At 43.2% G+C, this 16,418-nt stretch overlaps 1 pseudogene across 1 annotated transcript; it reads left to right on the top strand.

Annotated features, from left to right (window-relative positions):
* The first annotated feature begins 1,422 nt into the window (after window positions 1–1,422).
* On the top strand, window positions 1,423–16,292 carry LOC308411145 (cytochrome P450 2K1-like; annotated as a pseudogene). Its single transcript has 9 exons — window positions 1,423–1,631; window positions 1,788–1,950; window positions 3,155–3,304; window positions 3,493–3,653; window positions 13,947–14,126; window positions 14,218–14,359; window positions 14,694–14,878; window positions 14,987–15,128; window positions 15,203–16,292. The product of its transcript is annotated as a cytochrome P450 2K1-like (transcript).
* The last annotated feature ends 126 nt before the right edge of the window (window positions 16,293–16,418 follow it).

Here is a 16,418-nt window from a genome sequence, read left to right as displayed (position 1 = left end):
CAGGTGATTTTGGAGAGGATAAAAGTTTCCTCAAGTGAAATACTTGATGGCTTGGAACATGAATCTTTGTTCTATTAGGATCTCTTTTTCTTTTTGATAGTTTCCACTGTAGCTTGGGGAAGTCTGCACTAAGTGCGCACATGTTTATTGACATCGATCAGAGTGTCTGATAGTGTTCCTTACAGTGGCTGGGAAGTGCAAATCACAAGTCCGCAACAAATTAACAAGTGGCTCTTGACGGAAAGGGATTGTCTGAAATACTGGAAGGGACTCAACGGTAGGGCTTTGGAGTTGACATAATGCCGCAATGTATTGTGGGAGCGCGGCGCCATATATCTGGGTCACGAATCAAAGCAAACACACTGTGCTGGAAGGACGGTTGCTAGAAACATGCTTAAAAGCAGTTTAAAAGAAAAGGGACGGTACAGAGACAGGTTGCGTCCGGATGCAAAGAGACGGTACTTGCAGAAAATAGCGTACATTGGAAATGTGGAACCGTATGAAATACGGCCGTGGAGTAGAAACCCTGACGACCTACCGCTATTGACGTAGCCTGATATATTTTCGTACCTTGTCTGTGGAGTCAGCGTGTACAAGGTGAACCGGTTTCGCAATTATAAATCTCTGGAGGGACACATTCAAATTAGTGCAGCATAAATTCATTCATGAGGGGGAAATTACAGTGAGAACATGTGGAGGCTGTTAGAGGGATAACATAGTGAGTTCAGTGCATTGATGTGATATTGTCCTGATGGATTTAGTTATTCTTTATGGTTAAAGAAATTGCAATGATTTATTAGTGCAATGATTATTATAAATAATCATAATTATAGATCTTGCTTCCATGTTTGTGTCCTGTGTCACTAAAAGTACATTTTATTGTAGTTTTATACATTGATTAATGACCTGCAAAATCTCCTTATCATATTAAGTGTCCATAACTGTCACTTAAAGTCAAACTTTATGCTTTCTCCATCTTGAAAGTGATTACATCCTTGCATTACATACTTTAGGTTCATTTTCTGCAGGCAGGTTTCTGAAAGAGAACAGGCAGATTTAGAATATAACATGCAGCGTTCTATAGATGGATCCATAAAAAAGAAGAAAAGTTACATGTATGTGCTAACTTTCTAAACACTTTGTTACATTTATGATAAATGGATTAGAAAGTAGATAAAACACATTTATGTCAGCCTTGGCTCATTAAAGTCCTTGTCTTTAAATTAACTTTGTATGTTTCAGGCACTCTCAAAGACTGAATGAACCAGCATTTCAGCCATGGGTCATGGTGAGCATCACAGGGAAGGTTGAAGCCGCCCACTGCACCTTTATGGCCAGAGTCACAGAGACCTGCAAGCTGTTTTCTATGCAGTGTTTACTTTTTGCAAATCCATTAAACACCCCCCATCAACATCAGAGCAAATGGAACATTTTGGGGATTTTATCTTTTTCATTTTGTTCAGTCCCACCACAATGCTGGCAGCCGTTGTTCTCCTGCTTGTACTTTAGCTTGTTTCTATCATTTTCATCTCTAAGGAAAAAGAAATGAAGCCCCAGGACCGAGACCTCTGCCCCTGCTTGGTAACCTGTTGCAATTAGATCCCAAGAGACCCCACAAAACTCTGTGTGAGGTAAAATAACTCTTCTCAAGATCTGAATCAAAAGAAGCCAGTTTAAACATATTACAATACCTAATGCTATGTTATGGCCCTAGCAGGGTCTCCTGTGAAATGTTAGGGGAACGTAACATGCTATTTAATTATTATTATTTTGAATGATTCTTCCAGCTTTCAAAGGAATATGGCTCTGTATTTACTCTTTACTTTGGAACCAACAAAGTCGTGGTCCTGGCTGGATATGAGACAGTCAGAGAGGCACTGGTCAACTATGCAGAGGAGTTTGGAGAGCGCAACATCTCCCCGATACTTAATGATATAAACCGAGGTCATGGTATGATTCTTTTATATTGTGGTTTATTAAGTTTAATTTCATGTTCATAAATCTGTGTTAGCCCAGGGAAATTGCAGGTTTTGTTATTTGTGATCACTAGAGATATAAGAAAACATGATCGAAACAGGCTACACAATTAACAGCATGTTTCCTCATGTTTTGCAACAGCTGACCAATATCTTGAAGTCCAGGTTTCTTTTCAATCAGAAAAATAATATTTCAAAATAATATTTTAAAGGTTTAGTGGTGCATATTCCTTTGTTCTCGATGTCTGCCATGAGAGTAAGTTCTGCTGTTTGTGACAACATTGTGTTGTACTTTGAGTTCAGTTGATAGTTGGCTTTATAATAACATTTCACCAATGACACAGATGGAAACGTCAGATCAAAAGTGATAAAATGACTCTGAAATAAAAAATTAAAGACCCGTAGAATTACGGTTGAAAACCTTAAAAACAGATGATTTTCTTTTTGAAGAAATGCTGATTTTATTTTATTTTTTTGCTCTGATCTTTGCTGTTTTGCTTGGTTAAGATCAGATTGAGCAACAGCCCCCTTCACTCTCACTGACCTGACAGATCGCTCAACAGCAAATCCCTTTATCAATGTTTTACTTTGTGGATTTTACATTTAACACACATTAGCATGTTATATTACCAGCTAAAGTCACTTTCCCTTGCTTATCCAACTCAGAATCAGTGGTTGGTTGAGGTGGTTTGATGCTTTATATTTATTTTGTAATTATCTTTTTTTCTTGCTTTGTAAAAGTCGTCACTCTGCTGCCTTCAGACTTATCCATGTTTGAAATAATCAGCACATGATTGGGAAATCCTGGACTGACATATCGAGTTGATAACGACAGCAGTCATCTGACCTCTTACCCGATTGGTGATGTGAAAGAGAATTAACACAGGAAAAAACAAACAAACTTTGAAATGATAAATATGATAAAGTAGGACCTCAGCTGTGGAGCCCGAGAAGTACACGCTGAAATACAAAATTACATGAAACACATACTGTCAGTTCTTTATTTGAGTTAAGGCATGAATGCAAAATTGAGAACTCTGTCACAGAGACTACTGCTGAAACAGACAAAGGTCTGCGCTACAAGCCTGATTGTTCATTTGTGCCTCTGCTGAACTGATGAATGTCAGGCTCTGGCTGCTAGGCTGGAGCAGACATGCATTATACCTTATGTTTTGTAGGAATTTTGTTTGCAAATGGAGAATCGTGGAAAGAGCTGAGACGTTTTGCCCTCACCACCCTCAAAGACTTTGGGATGGGCAAAAGACTTTCTCAGGATAAAATCCTGGAGGAGTGTGGTTATCTGATTCAAGTGATTGAAGAGCATAAAGGTATGGCGATAGTGTGTGTACATGTAAGTGATGACATTGTGTGCTGAAGCAGTTTTGAACCCTGAACTTCAACTTAAAGGATTTTTTAAAAAGTTTTAGCACACCTCTAAATTTTGTGCATTTCTGTTAGCCCGTGTACGAATTTATTTATTTTAGATTTTTCCCCCCCCTTGTGTGTCAATTTACAGGAAATGCTTTTGATACAGCTCTTCCAATAACTTACGCAACAGCCAACATTATCTCCTCTATTGTGTACGGAAGCAGATTTGACTACGGTGACCCTGTATTCAAGAACATGGTGAAGCGAGCCAATCAAACCATATGTGTCTCAGGTTCTGCATCAGTCCAGGTTGGCTTTTTGACTTGACGCTGTTTTTAAAATAAATTACACATAAGATTTAAATCCACTAATATTACCACTGTGCAAAGGATCGAGGTATAAATTGATACTGTTACAGCTTTAACAGCAATCAGCATCCGTTTTCATGCTGATTCAGATTTGATGATGTTACCGGCACCAGACCTAGGGGAATCTGGACCGGCAGCAAGCGGCACACAGGCTAGAGAGCACTGCGTAGCCAAATATGAGCAAACTGTGGATTAATAGAGAGGACATCGAAGTTAGCGTCTTGCTCAGGCTGGAGCTCATTTATTTCTCCACATATACACAATACAAATCACACTAGACCATGCATTCTTCCCATAAAATAACAGAGTTCATAAACAAAAATAAAGTTACAAAAAGCATTCTCTCAAAAGCAAAATAAATACAAACTAATTCAAAATGACTTTACATACTCACACTTAAACAAAACACTCAAGGCCAAAGCATAACAACATACCAAAATAACCCATCTCACATTCACACAACCTTTCCCCACATTCGCGCCATATACGCTATTACTTTTGAACATGGCGTCTCCTGAACGCAACCAACATGGCGGCAGACGACTGCAAACATTGTTTCACCAACAAAAAGCTTTCCCCTTAATACATGTACTCAGTACTGCTTGGCTAACACTAAAACAAACACTACAACACATTTTCGGAAGTCGCAGGTTGCCACTGTCATAGCATATACTTATAGTGCTACGTAGCATTATAGCATTATGCCGATGATACACTAATACTCATTACAACAAAATACCACAAAACAACATCATCACTCTCATCTCAAAATATAGCCGAACAGTTGTTACTCAACTTACATGACATTTAGAACCAGTTCGGTAACATAAAAGTTTGTTTGTCAGTACCTGTGGATTAATAGAGAGGACACCGAAGTTAGCGTCTTGCTCAGGCTGGAGCTCATTTATTTCTGAGCTGCGCATACGCAGAGCCTATAGCTAGTCTCTCTGGTAGTTCCACAGCAGTGCAAGATCACCATCTACTGGCATAATGAAATATAACCAATATAACAACACATAACAATGTCAAAATAAGTCACAATAATAAACAAAAAATAAGGGGGTATTTGGTTTTCTTACAAAAATAAACATGTAGCTTTTTCAACCTGCTACACTCTCCCCTGCTTTAAGAGATGGCTCCGGACATCTGGAACCAAACTAACACACTTCATGGCGTTTGCCCAAAGTCTTTAAAGTCTAATAGTCAAAACTATTAGTTCCAGGAGTAATGTCAAAAGGTCTTTTGGTCACCAGTCTAACATGTCCATACTGGTGTGAGGTAATAACAGTCAGGAACAGCTGGGTAAAGTGACATGTGGCAGGGAACATATGCAAGCATCATGTTTGCTCCAGGTCTCCAGAGCTGATATGAAGGCTGTCCCATTTGGCTATATGTAAAAACCTCTTTCGGTTTCACAGCTCTGGTCGACCTCCGTATTGGTGGCACATCCCATTCTGGTGTCTCTGGGGCAGGGTCCCTGTTATCCACACAGCTCTCCGACCCTGTGTCCTCCATAAGATCCTCAGTTGCAGGTTCCTCCTGGGTTTCCACAGTTGGTGATGAAACAACAGGCATTGGGAAATCTGCTGGTTCTGTAGATACAGCTGGTGGGACTGCACTTCCCTGCTGCACTTCCACTGATTCCATTTCGTGTCTTATTGGCTGAAACTCAGGAGCTACAGCTCTCAGTTCACTGTGTGGTCTCGGCTGAGGCCTTTTGGGGTTAACTCTCCTCCACTGATACACAGGTATAGTTCTCAGGCTGTATGTGTACCCTTCCTCTTCATCCGAATGATCAGACTCATGTTCCACTGTTTCATTGGGGTTTGTCTCTCCCAGTCTTTGTGTTTGTCTTTTCTGACGTCCCTGCTGATCTTGCTCTACCGGCAAATCAGTCACAAGCAGCAGGAGGTTTCGATGCAGGACACGAAAGGTTTTGTCTCCTGTTTCTGATTGTACCCTATATACAGGTCCATCTCCAATCTTCTCAACAACTCTGTGAATTTTCTTTTCCCAGTAGGCACGTAGTTTGCCTGGACCACCCCGCTCGGAGAGGTTTCTGACAAGCACTCGATCTCCTGGTTGCTGTGCGATGCCTTTGATGTGCTGATCATAATGCTTTTTCCCCTTTGCAGAGGACTTTGCACTGTTTTCTGAAGCAATTTTATAGGCTTCCTGCATGCGTGCAGCCCACTTTTGTGCATACTCCTGTCTGGACTGTGACTCTTTTTCAGGTTTTAAATCAAAAAGCAGATCAACAGGCAAGCGTGGGGCTCTTCCATAAAGGAGGAAGAAAGGTGAATAGCCTGTTGCCTCATGTCTTGTGCAGTTATATGCATGGACTATATGGGGCAAATGATCCTTCCATTCTGCCCTTTTCTCCTCATGAAGAGTCCGTAGCATTTGTAGAAGTGTTCTATTTAGACGCTCAACAGGATTTCCCTGTGGGTGGTAGGGGGTTGTTCGAGAGTGGCCTATTCCTGCCAGCTGTTTGAGTCTTTGGAAAAGGTTGTTCTCAAACTCCCGGCCTTGGTCATGATGCCGCTTTTCAGGGTACCCGAAACGCGGGATAAAGTCAAGAAAGATTTTCTCAGCTGCTGTTTTGCCAGATTTATTCTTAGTCGGGTAAGCTTGGGCAAAACGGGTAAAGTGATCTACCAAGACTAAAATGTACTCAAAGCCACCTTTACTTGGTTCTAGATGTAAATAGTCAACCGAAATGAGTTCAAAGGGGGCACTGGTTGTTATCGAGCCCATTGGTGCTCTCTCTGGGACACTTGGCCGTTTCTGTTTGATACAAGGGCACTGGCGAATGACATAGTCCTCAATGTCACGCTGCATAAAAGGCCAGTAAAACCTCTCCCTTGCTAACTGAATGACTTTGTCAGCACCAACATGTCCCATATCATCATGCAGGTGTTTCCGTACAGTTTGCTTAAGCTTACTGGGTAGAATCAGCTGTTTTCTTTGTCCAGTCTGTCTGTACAGTATTCCTTCCTCAAGTACAAGTCTGTTCCATTCATGTACTAGCCTACGTGTCTCTTGTCCTAGCTGTCTCTTATCTTTACTATTAGGACTCCATCTACTCTTTTTCAGATTTATCACCTCACAGATAGGGGGGTCCTCCCTCTGCGCAGCCCTGATGTTTTCTGGGGTGATGACAGGGGCACCTTCAGGGGGTGTGTCGTCAACACAGTGCAGTGCAGCCACCCATGGTACATCACCGTCTCTCATGGCTTTGTCTCCTTGCCAGATTGCAGAAACCACTTCTGGGGACAGTGTCTCAGTATACTCCATGAGGTGTTCCTGGAGTGGCAATGGATAGCGGGAGAGCGTGTCAGTGTCTGCGTTGGACTTGCCTGGTCTATACTTTACAGTGAAATGGAAGTCAGCTAATTCGCCCACCCACCGATGTCCCACAGCGTTTAACTTTGCTGTGCTCAAGATGTATGTGAGGGGATTATTATCTGTGTACACTGTGAAAGTGGGTGCATAGTAGAGGTAATCCCTAAATTTATCACAAATTGCCCACTTCAGGGCAAGGAATTCAAGCTTGCCAGAATGGAGATGGTAATTTTTCTCAGCAGGCGTGAGTGTCCTGGAACCATAAGCAATGACACAGAGCTTTTCCCCCTGTTGCTGATAAAGCACAGCCCCCAGGCCTTCATTTGATGCATCTGTGTGTAGAACGAAGGGCAAACTGAAATCTGGGTAAGCCAGGACAGGTGGACGGGTTAACATATCCACCAGACGTGACACCACAGTACGATGTTCTGCTGTCCATTGCACTGGTGTTTTGGAAGGAAGCTGACCACCATTTGTGCGCTTTAACTTGATTTTGGCTCTAGTTGAGCTACATTGCAGGCTAGGATCACTGGGACTCTCAATAAGCTTAAACAGTGGCCTCGCTATTCTAGAAAAGTCCTGAATGAACGTCCTGTAATACCCTAGAAACCCTAGAGTGCTCTGACCTCTCCCATGTTCTTTGGCTCTCTGTCTCTCAAATGTTCCACTGCTTCGAGATCTTTTGGGTCTATCTGGACACCTTCAGTGGTCACCAAGCGCCCAACATACCTGACCTGACGCTTAAACAGTTCACATTTTTTGGGACGTAGCTTCACACCATGCTCTCGCAGGCGGCAAAGCACATGCATCAGATCATCAACATGGTCATGAAAAGTCTTGGAAAAGCAAAGCACATCATCTAAATATGGTGAGCAGCACTCATCCCTCAGACCATCAAGGACCCCCTCCATGCATCTCTGAAATGCTGCTGGGGCGTTGGTAAGGCCAAATGGGAGGCGGATCCACTCGTACAACCCCCAAGGCGTGCTGAATGCTGTCAGGTGTCTTGATCTTTCATCAACAAAGCCCTGGTGGTACGCACTACCCTGGTCGAGTATTGAAAACCATGAATAGCCCCCCAAATTATCCAGCAGGTCTTGGATGCGTGGTAGTGGGTGGCGGTCAGCAATGGTTTTACGGTTAAGGCCCCGAAAGTCAATACACAAGCGTAAGCTTTTGTCTTTCTTTCGGACACACACCACCGGAAATGAGTAGGGTGATGTGGACTTTCTGATCCAGCCGTTGTCCAGCAAATTCTGAACATATTCTTTTACCTCTTTATACAAAGGTTTGGGGACCGAATTGTAGGATGTCTGGACAGGCGTATCGTCTTTCAGATTAATTTTCAACTGCAAGCTTGGGATGCAACCAATGTCAGAGTCACTTTGGGCAAAAACATCTGACTGTTCATACAACATGTCTCTAACTACCCTCTATCAGGTAGGACAAATCAACAGGTGGATGCCATCTCTGACCTTCATTGACTTCTGTCTGATGCTTTTCGTTACCTAGCTGAACTGAACACACTTTTACATTTGTATGGGCTGATGACCCTGCGTCAGCAGAGAGATACTTGACAGGTTTTACTTCAGTCACCTCTTCCAATGTACCTAAGACTGTTCTTTTGGAGAGAAAAATGTCATGTTTGGTAGGATTCTGAATGGGAATCTTAACAATTTTTGTCAACCCACTGGGGACATCTACCAAAGCTGGGAACAACTCCAAACCCTCAGGGCAGCTGTTCTCTAGATTTGGTTGGAAGAGTCGTGGGCCACCTCTTGGCCATTCTCTGACTCTACACTTTACTTCACAAATCTGTCCTGCAGGAATCATTACACCTTTTTTTCCTGTTCTCACACTACACTCAGGATCTATTTCATCAGGGGTGGGCATCTGAAGTGCTGAAACTAGAGCATCTACTGCACTGCTGCTGACACTTAAAGCTTCTTTGAGGAGCGCAGACAGGTCAGCCCCACCTCTCTGTTCTTTATTGGTTTTTAGGATTTCAGCTATTACGTTGCTGCCTAAAATAAGACAGTTAAGGTTGTGCTGACTGATAAGCACTGGCACTTGTATGGCGACATGCCCATAGTTCACACTCTGAATTTGAAGTTCCGTGTCTGCCCAACCATCAAATGGAACGTCTGTACCATTAGCTGCCGCTATTTCCAGAGGCTGGTCTGAAAGGAGGGACTCAAGTGGCTTGATCTTAATGTGGGGGATGTTTTTCTCTATCCATGCTCTTGATACCATAGTCACTTGGGCCCCTGAATCAAGCAGCATCTTAAGTGGTACTCCATTGATGGCACATGAGACCATACATCTGTTCCCAATAAGCTGTGCAGTGGGTTTCGCTGGTGGTGCAGGACTGGGTACATTTGATCTCACCACACTTGAAGTCTTAGCAAAACTGGTGTGTGCTGGGGACTCCTCGGCTTGTTCGGTCACTGGCAGCCCCTCTCCAGTGACCTCACCCCGTTTCCCGACACCTTACGCCGCAGGCAGCCAATAGCCCGGTGTCCTGGCTGGCCACACGCAAAGCAGTGGGGGGCAGCTCACTTTGCCTTGCTGTACACAATCACCACATCTGCCCCGGTTCTCAGCTGGAGGTGTTGGAGGGTGGTTCAGGGGCGAGCAGGAGTCTCCAGATGCCACACTATCAGTCTGGCTCACCACTTTAGTTAGCTGTCTAGTCAATGAAGACACTTGGGCAGTCAGTTCTCTAATAGCTGCACGGTTAGCCTGTAGCTCAGTGTTAACCTTCGCTTGCTCAGTCAAGTCCGTGTTAGCAAGCTGAGCGGCACTTACAGTCACAGGTCTGATTTTAGATGCTGTACCCAGTCGCCTCAGTCTCTCAGCTTCCTCGCTGATGGACTTTGTAATCTGTTCAAGCAAAAAGTCGTCACTAACCTGCAAGTCATTAAGAAAAGGTTTGAGGTCTTGTCTCACATAGTTGTTTTTTTCATTGAACCCTTGATAAAGTGTGTGAAGAAATGTGCCCTGCACAAGCTTTTTGTCATAGCTAAAGTCTGCACCAGGCTGTCGTGACTCAAATAGTACACGCTGTTTTAACCCTATAATTCTGTACAAAAACTGCTGTGCACTCTCTTTGTCTTGCTGCTTAGCATTACTTAGCTCTTGAAAGAGTTCAGCGCTATTCTTGTCTCGAATATGAGAGCGGAGAAGTTTCTTCAAACCATCAACTGTCAAATCATCTTTGTTGGTTAACATTTCCTTGAGAGTACCAGGCTTCATTATCTTTAGCAAGGTTCTGATTATTTCACACTCAGTAAACCCTTCTTGTAACCCCTCATCAATTTGTTTGCACAGACTACTGTAGGACATATCCGAGCCAAGATCTGAAATTTGTCCACCATGCAACTTGAATTCTCTGCGTGGAAACAAAGCTGCCACATCACTGAGACTCAAAACTTGGTCATATCCTCTGGACGGACGACTCACCCTGCCAGGGGAAACCCCAGCAACACTAGGCGCCGGTGACACTGAAGCTGGGATGTTGAAGTTCTTGGTGGGCGTATCAGTGTCTCTTAGCATGGATGAGGGAAAGGTGGAGATGTCTCTGTCCTGCGGTAGAATGGGCTGTGTGTGAGAGTCTGTGTTAGGGGATGTGGTCAGCTGGCATAGCCAGGTGTCTGTCAGGATGTGTGGGGTCAAGTAGGGCACTCCTGCTGCTGGTTAGGAATATCTTCCATCTCAAGCGGCACGGCCAGATGATCTCCAGCCCCTCCGACGTCCGTTGACAGCAGGTCACTCTCGATGTCGTCGAGGAGCAAGAGCTGGGCCATACCTTCATCCTCCAACGCTCTTAACTTTTCACCTCTGATGTACTCAACGATCAGGTCATACAGTTCTGGTTCACTTAAGCCATAGGTGTCAAACTCTGGCCCGCGGGCCAAATTTGGCCCGCAGCCTAATTACATTTGGCCCGCGAAGCCATACCAAATTATTATTAGAGCTGGCCTACTGGTATTATACAGCTAATATATATATTGTTTAGTATTAAGCTTTGCTCGTTCCATATTCAGTTTTTCAGCAAAACTTGTTTGAGTCCATAAGAAGAGATTCATTCTTAAATCTGGAGGAAGATTTTTTTTCAATAAATATTAATGTTAGCCCGCGACCTTGTTCCAGTTTTGAATTTTGGCCCACTGTGTATTTGAGTTTGACACCCCTGACTTAAGCCATCAAGATTGCGAGTCATACTGCCATCCTCCACTGAAGAAACAACAGTGCGCAGCTGGCTCACACTCAAATCACAAAGTCTTTTCTGGATCTTTACTATCAACAACCGCCGTGGGGTAACAGTGGCCATCTTGACGTTTTGACTGTGACCTGGGCTCCCTGGATGACGCACTCAATGCAGCCTTCCCTGAGACTTTGGACACCAGTTCTGGTCGTTTGGCACACACGTCACCACTAGACGATCCCGTTTTCTTACAAAAATAAACATGTAGCTTTTTCAACCTGCTACAATGACAATCACATACATTCATATATGGAAGTAGAACATCCTTTGAAACTATAAAATCTTATAAAAGCAGCCTAAATCAGCAACAACAAACAGGCCTCATGACCTGATTTCTACTACACGTATAAGGCTGCCAGGCACCAGCCGCTCCCACCCGACGACGGGCACCGGAACAGTCAGGACCTCCTCCACTTCCACGGCTTCGGGGAACGCCAGTTGGGGTGGCGGCCGGGACCCGATCCGAGCTGCCAGGTTCTCAATCCATCATACGCTCGATTCGATTCTGCAGTTCTTCCTGCTGCTCCCGCTGTTTGGCCATGTGTTTTGCAAATGTGGCTCTGTGGTGCATTGGAAATCTGACTGTTTGCTTTTTCACAATCTTTTTTCTTCTTATTTTATAAATTTGTTTGTTGCTCATTGAGCCAAAGAGAGTAATTCTTAATCATGAGATACAATAAAATGTATACAGTGGGGCAAAAAAGTATTTAGTCAGCCACCGATTGTGCAAGTTCCCCCACCTAAAATGATGACAGAGGTCAGTAATTTGCACCAGAGGTACACTTCAACTGTGAGAGACAGAATGTGAAAAAAAAATCCATGAATCCACATGGTAGGATTTGTAAAGAATTTATTCGTAAATCAGGGTGGAAAATAAGTATTTGGTCAATAACAAAAATACAACTCAATACTTTGTAACATAACCTTTGTTGGCAATAACAGAGGTCAAACGTTTACTATAGGTCTTTACCAGGTTTGCACACACAGTAGCTGGTATTTTGGCCCATTCCTCCATGCAGATCTTCTCGAGAGCAGTGATGTTTTGGGGCTGTCGCCGAGCAACACGGACTTTCAACTCCCGCCACAGATTTTCTATGGGGTTGAGGTCTGGAGACTGGCTAGGCCACTCCAGGACTTTCAAATGCTTCTTACGGAGCCACTCCTTTGTTGCCCGGGCGGTGTGTTTTGGATCATTGTCATGTTGGAAGACCCAGCCTCGTTTCATCTTCAAAGTTCTCACTGATGGAAGGAGGTTTTGGCTCAAAATCTCACGATACATGGCCCCATTCATTCTGTCCTTAACACGGATCAGTCGTCCTGTCCCCTTGGCAGAAAAACAGCCCCATAGCATGATGTTTCCACCCCCATGCTTCACAGTAGGTATGGTGTTCTTGGGATGCAACTCAGTATTCTTCTTCCTCCAAACACGACGAGTTGAGTTTATACCAAAAAGTTCTACTTTGGTTTCATCTGACCACATGACATTCTCCCAACCCTCTGCTGTATCATCCATGTGCTCTCTGGCAAACTTCAGACGGGCCTGGACATGCACTGGCTTCAGCAGCGGAACACGTCTGGCACTGCCGGATTTGATTCCCTGCCGTTGTAGTGTGTTACTGATGGTGACCTTTGTTACTTTGGTCCCAGCTCTCTGCAGGTCATTCACCAGGTCCCCCCGTGTGGTTCTGGGATCTTTGCTCACCGTTCTCATGATCATTTTGACCCCACGGGATGAGATCTTGCGTGGAGCCCCAGATCGAGGGAGATTATCAGTGGTCTTGTATGTCTTCCATTTTCTGATGATTGCTCCCACAGTTGATTTTTTCACACCAAGCTGCTTGCCTATTGTAGATTCACTCTTCCCAGTCTGGTGCAGGTCTACAATACTTTTCCTGGTGTCCTTCGAAAGCTCTTTGGTCTTGGCCATGGCGGAGTTTGGAGTCTGACTGTTTGAGGCTGTGGACAGGTGTCTTTTATACAGATGATGAGTTCAAACTGGTGCCATTCATACAGGTAACGAGTGGGGGACAGAAAAGCTTCTTACAGAAGACGTTACAGGTCTGTGAGAGCCAGAGATCTTCCATGTTTGAGGTGACCAAATACTTATTTTCCACCCTGATTTACGAATAAATTCTTTACAAATCCTACCATGTGAATTCATGGATTTTTTTTTCACATTCTGTCTCTCACAGTTGAAGTGTACCTCTGGTGCAAATTACTGACCTCTGTCATCATTTTAAGTGGGGGAACTTGCACAATCGGTGGCTGACTAAATACTTTTTTGCCCCACTGTATATGACACAATATGCACTCACAGTCATTAAGAGAATACATGGTAACGCTACCTGAAAATATAAGATATCTTTAGATGCACAGCAACAGTAACTTTGTTAATTGTGATTTCAATGATTTCTGTGAGAGAAATTCTGAAATAAGTTAAGTCATTGGTGCTTTCACAAAAATGAAAACCAGGATTTAGTGAAAAATTGTGTAATAATACTATATTGACATTTTTAAGTATGTAAACTGTGTCATATGACAAAGTAAAGTGTATTTCATTTTATTTCTGATAATTACGTGTATTTACTTGGAATAAGCTTTGTTTTACTGTTTTTTCCACAGCTTTTTAACATGTTTCCTCGGCTGTTCGGTTGGATAAAAAATCGCCAGGTGGTGTTAAAAAATGTTGAGATGGCTGTCACAGATATAAAGAATTTAATTAATCATCTGAAAGAGACTCTGGAGCCCGGACTGTGCCGAGGGCTTGTGGACTGTTTTCTGATTGTGAAACAGAAAGAAGAAGTAAGACAATATGTGTTTTTTAAAATTATGATAATATTATTTACACTTTAGGTTTGATAGCAATAAGCAATGTGAGTGTTACTTCTTTTAGGACTCCTGTGTTTTGGATACTCACTACAATGAGGAGAACTTGACATTCACAGTGAGCAACCTGTTTGCTGCTGGCACTGACACCACAGCAGCCACACTGAGATGGGGTTTGCTGTTAATGGCTAAATACCCACACATACAGGGTAAGGAACTGGACAAGACATGCAAGTCTCATTATGTATGGTAATAACACATAAATAGAGTTCAGTGTCCTGTTGGGGTACAAGACCAAGGACTTCAGTTATGGGTTTACTGACATGTCAGCATGTGATATCAGAGAGATAAGGCAAAAAATTAGGAGTTTTGTCTTTGTTACTACCAGTCAGTGGTAAATAAATACACATGTCAGATGCAAACAATGTGCACCATAACAATATTCTGTGTATATTTTGGATTTAAACTTTTTTTTTTTACACATTTTAGCAGATCTGTTAAAACTAATGTGGACAAATGCGTTTCTTTATTTTGTCTCTGCAGAGCAGGTCCACGAGGAGCTGAGCCGGGTAGTAGGAAGCCGACAAGTTTGTGTAGATGACCGGAAAAACCTGCCGTACACTGATGCAGTCATTCACGAGACTCAGAGACTGGCGAATATTGCTCCCATGTCTCTTCCTCACCAAACTAGCCAAGATGTCACCTTCAAGGGATACTTTATCAAAAAGGTCAGCTGCTGTACCTAAATATATTTTAACATCTTGATTCACTTCTGATAACCTGAACTAGTTCTGTAGATGTACATCTACATGAGAAATCTTCTTGGTTTCCCACAGGGAACTATTGTGTTTCCCCTTCTCACCTCTGTCCTGTATGATGAGAGTGAATGGGAGAGCCCACACACTTTTAACCCTTCACATTTTCTGGACAAAAAGGGTCAATTTGTCAGGAGAGATGCCTTCATGCCCTTTTCTGCAGGTATGACAACTTTGATAAAATGTACACTTCCACAGACGTGATTGGATTTAAATGAGTGTAAACTGCTCTTGCAGGTCGCAGGATGTGTCTCGGAGAAGGTCTGGCTAAGATGGAGCTCTTCCTCTTCTTCACCTCCCTCATTCAGCGCTTTCGTTTCACTCCTCCACCTGGAATCACAGAGGATGAACTGGATCTCACACCAGCTGTGGGATTCACCACCCCTCCTTCATCTCATATGCTGTGTGCTGTCAGTCGCCAGTGAGAGACACATGGAACTTGACATTATAGCATTTACTTGTGACAATAGCATAAGCAATAGCATCAAACAGATGTCAGCATTCTGAACAACAGGCAAAGGCAGATGTCAAGGGAACAGATTTTTCTGACTACTTTTTAGTTTTACTCCCTACAGTTTCAAGCAAATATCTGTACTTTCTACTTATTACGTTTTCAAAACAGGCTCATTACTTTGGCTATAATGCATTTGGGGGGAATCATTATCTCGTTATTATCTTGTCACTGTGGACCTCCCAGCCCATTGTTCCTTCACTGGGCTGGTTTCAGTCATTATGCAAATGTACTGTTAATTAGATTGGAGAAACCTGCAGTCAGCTGACACTGAAGAAGTCACTTGGATGAGAGACGAAACGTTTCTCCCACTGAAAACGCTACTTTCAGATAAACAGAATCAACTTTTGGAGACTGCAGACCTTTGTTTGTTTATTAATCACCAGTGGATAAAAAAAGATGACATGTGTCAAAGTCAGGGATTAAAAGTGATTGTTTTTAAGTGTCAGTTAATTTCCAGTGCAGCTTTCCTCTCAGCTCAACAAACATCACAAACACACAAAGTGTTTGTGTGCAGTTTGTCTCAAAGTGTGTTGCTAGCTAAAGGTCCAGCTGCTGTATTTCCTTGCTGTAGGTTAGTGCAGGATAAACAGGTTAGTTTGTTGTACTGTGAAAAGTGAAGAACACACTGCTCTTTAAGAACAGAGAAAGACGAGAAAGAGCGGACTCGACAGCGGAGCTCCTTGCAAATAAACAGTGTGGTTTATTTACAAAGTGGTAAAAACAGTGAACAGCTGATCCAGGTACAATGAAAGTTGAGTGGGTGGTTTTCTCCTCTTCTTTTCGTCCGTGCCCGAGTAGAGAATAAACACCCCGTGTCCTCCAATAACCCTCGTCCCAGGTGGTGATTAACCCTCGAAATTCCGAGAACACAACATCACGGGCAGGCCGACCGATGCCAGTCACTTCTAACAAGTAAAATCAAAGTATAATTGACAGAAT

Source organism: Rhamphochromis sp. 'chilingali', assembly GCF_963969265.1.
Source record: "Rhamphochromis sp. 'chilingali' genome assembly, chromosome: 15".
NCBI lineage: Eukaryota > Metazoa > Chordata > Actinopteri > Cichliformes > Cichlidae > Rhamphochromis > Rhamphochromis sp. 'chilingali'.
The sequence above is the reverse complement of the archived record's forward strand: the minus strand, read 5'-3'. Positions and strand labels throughout refer to the sequence as shown.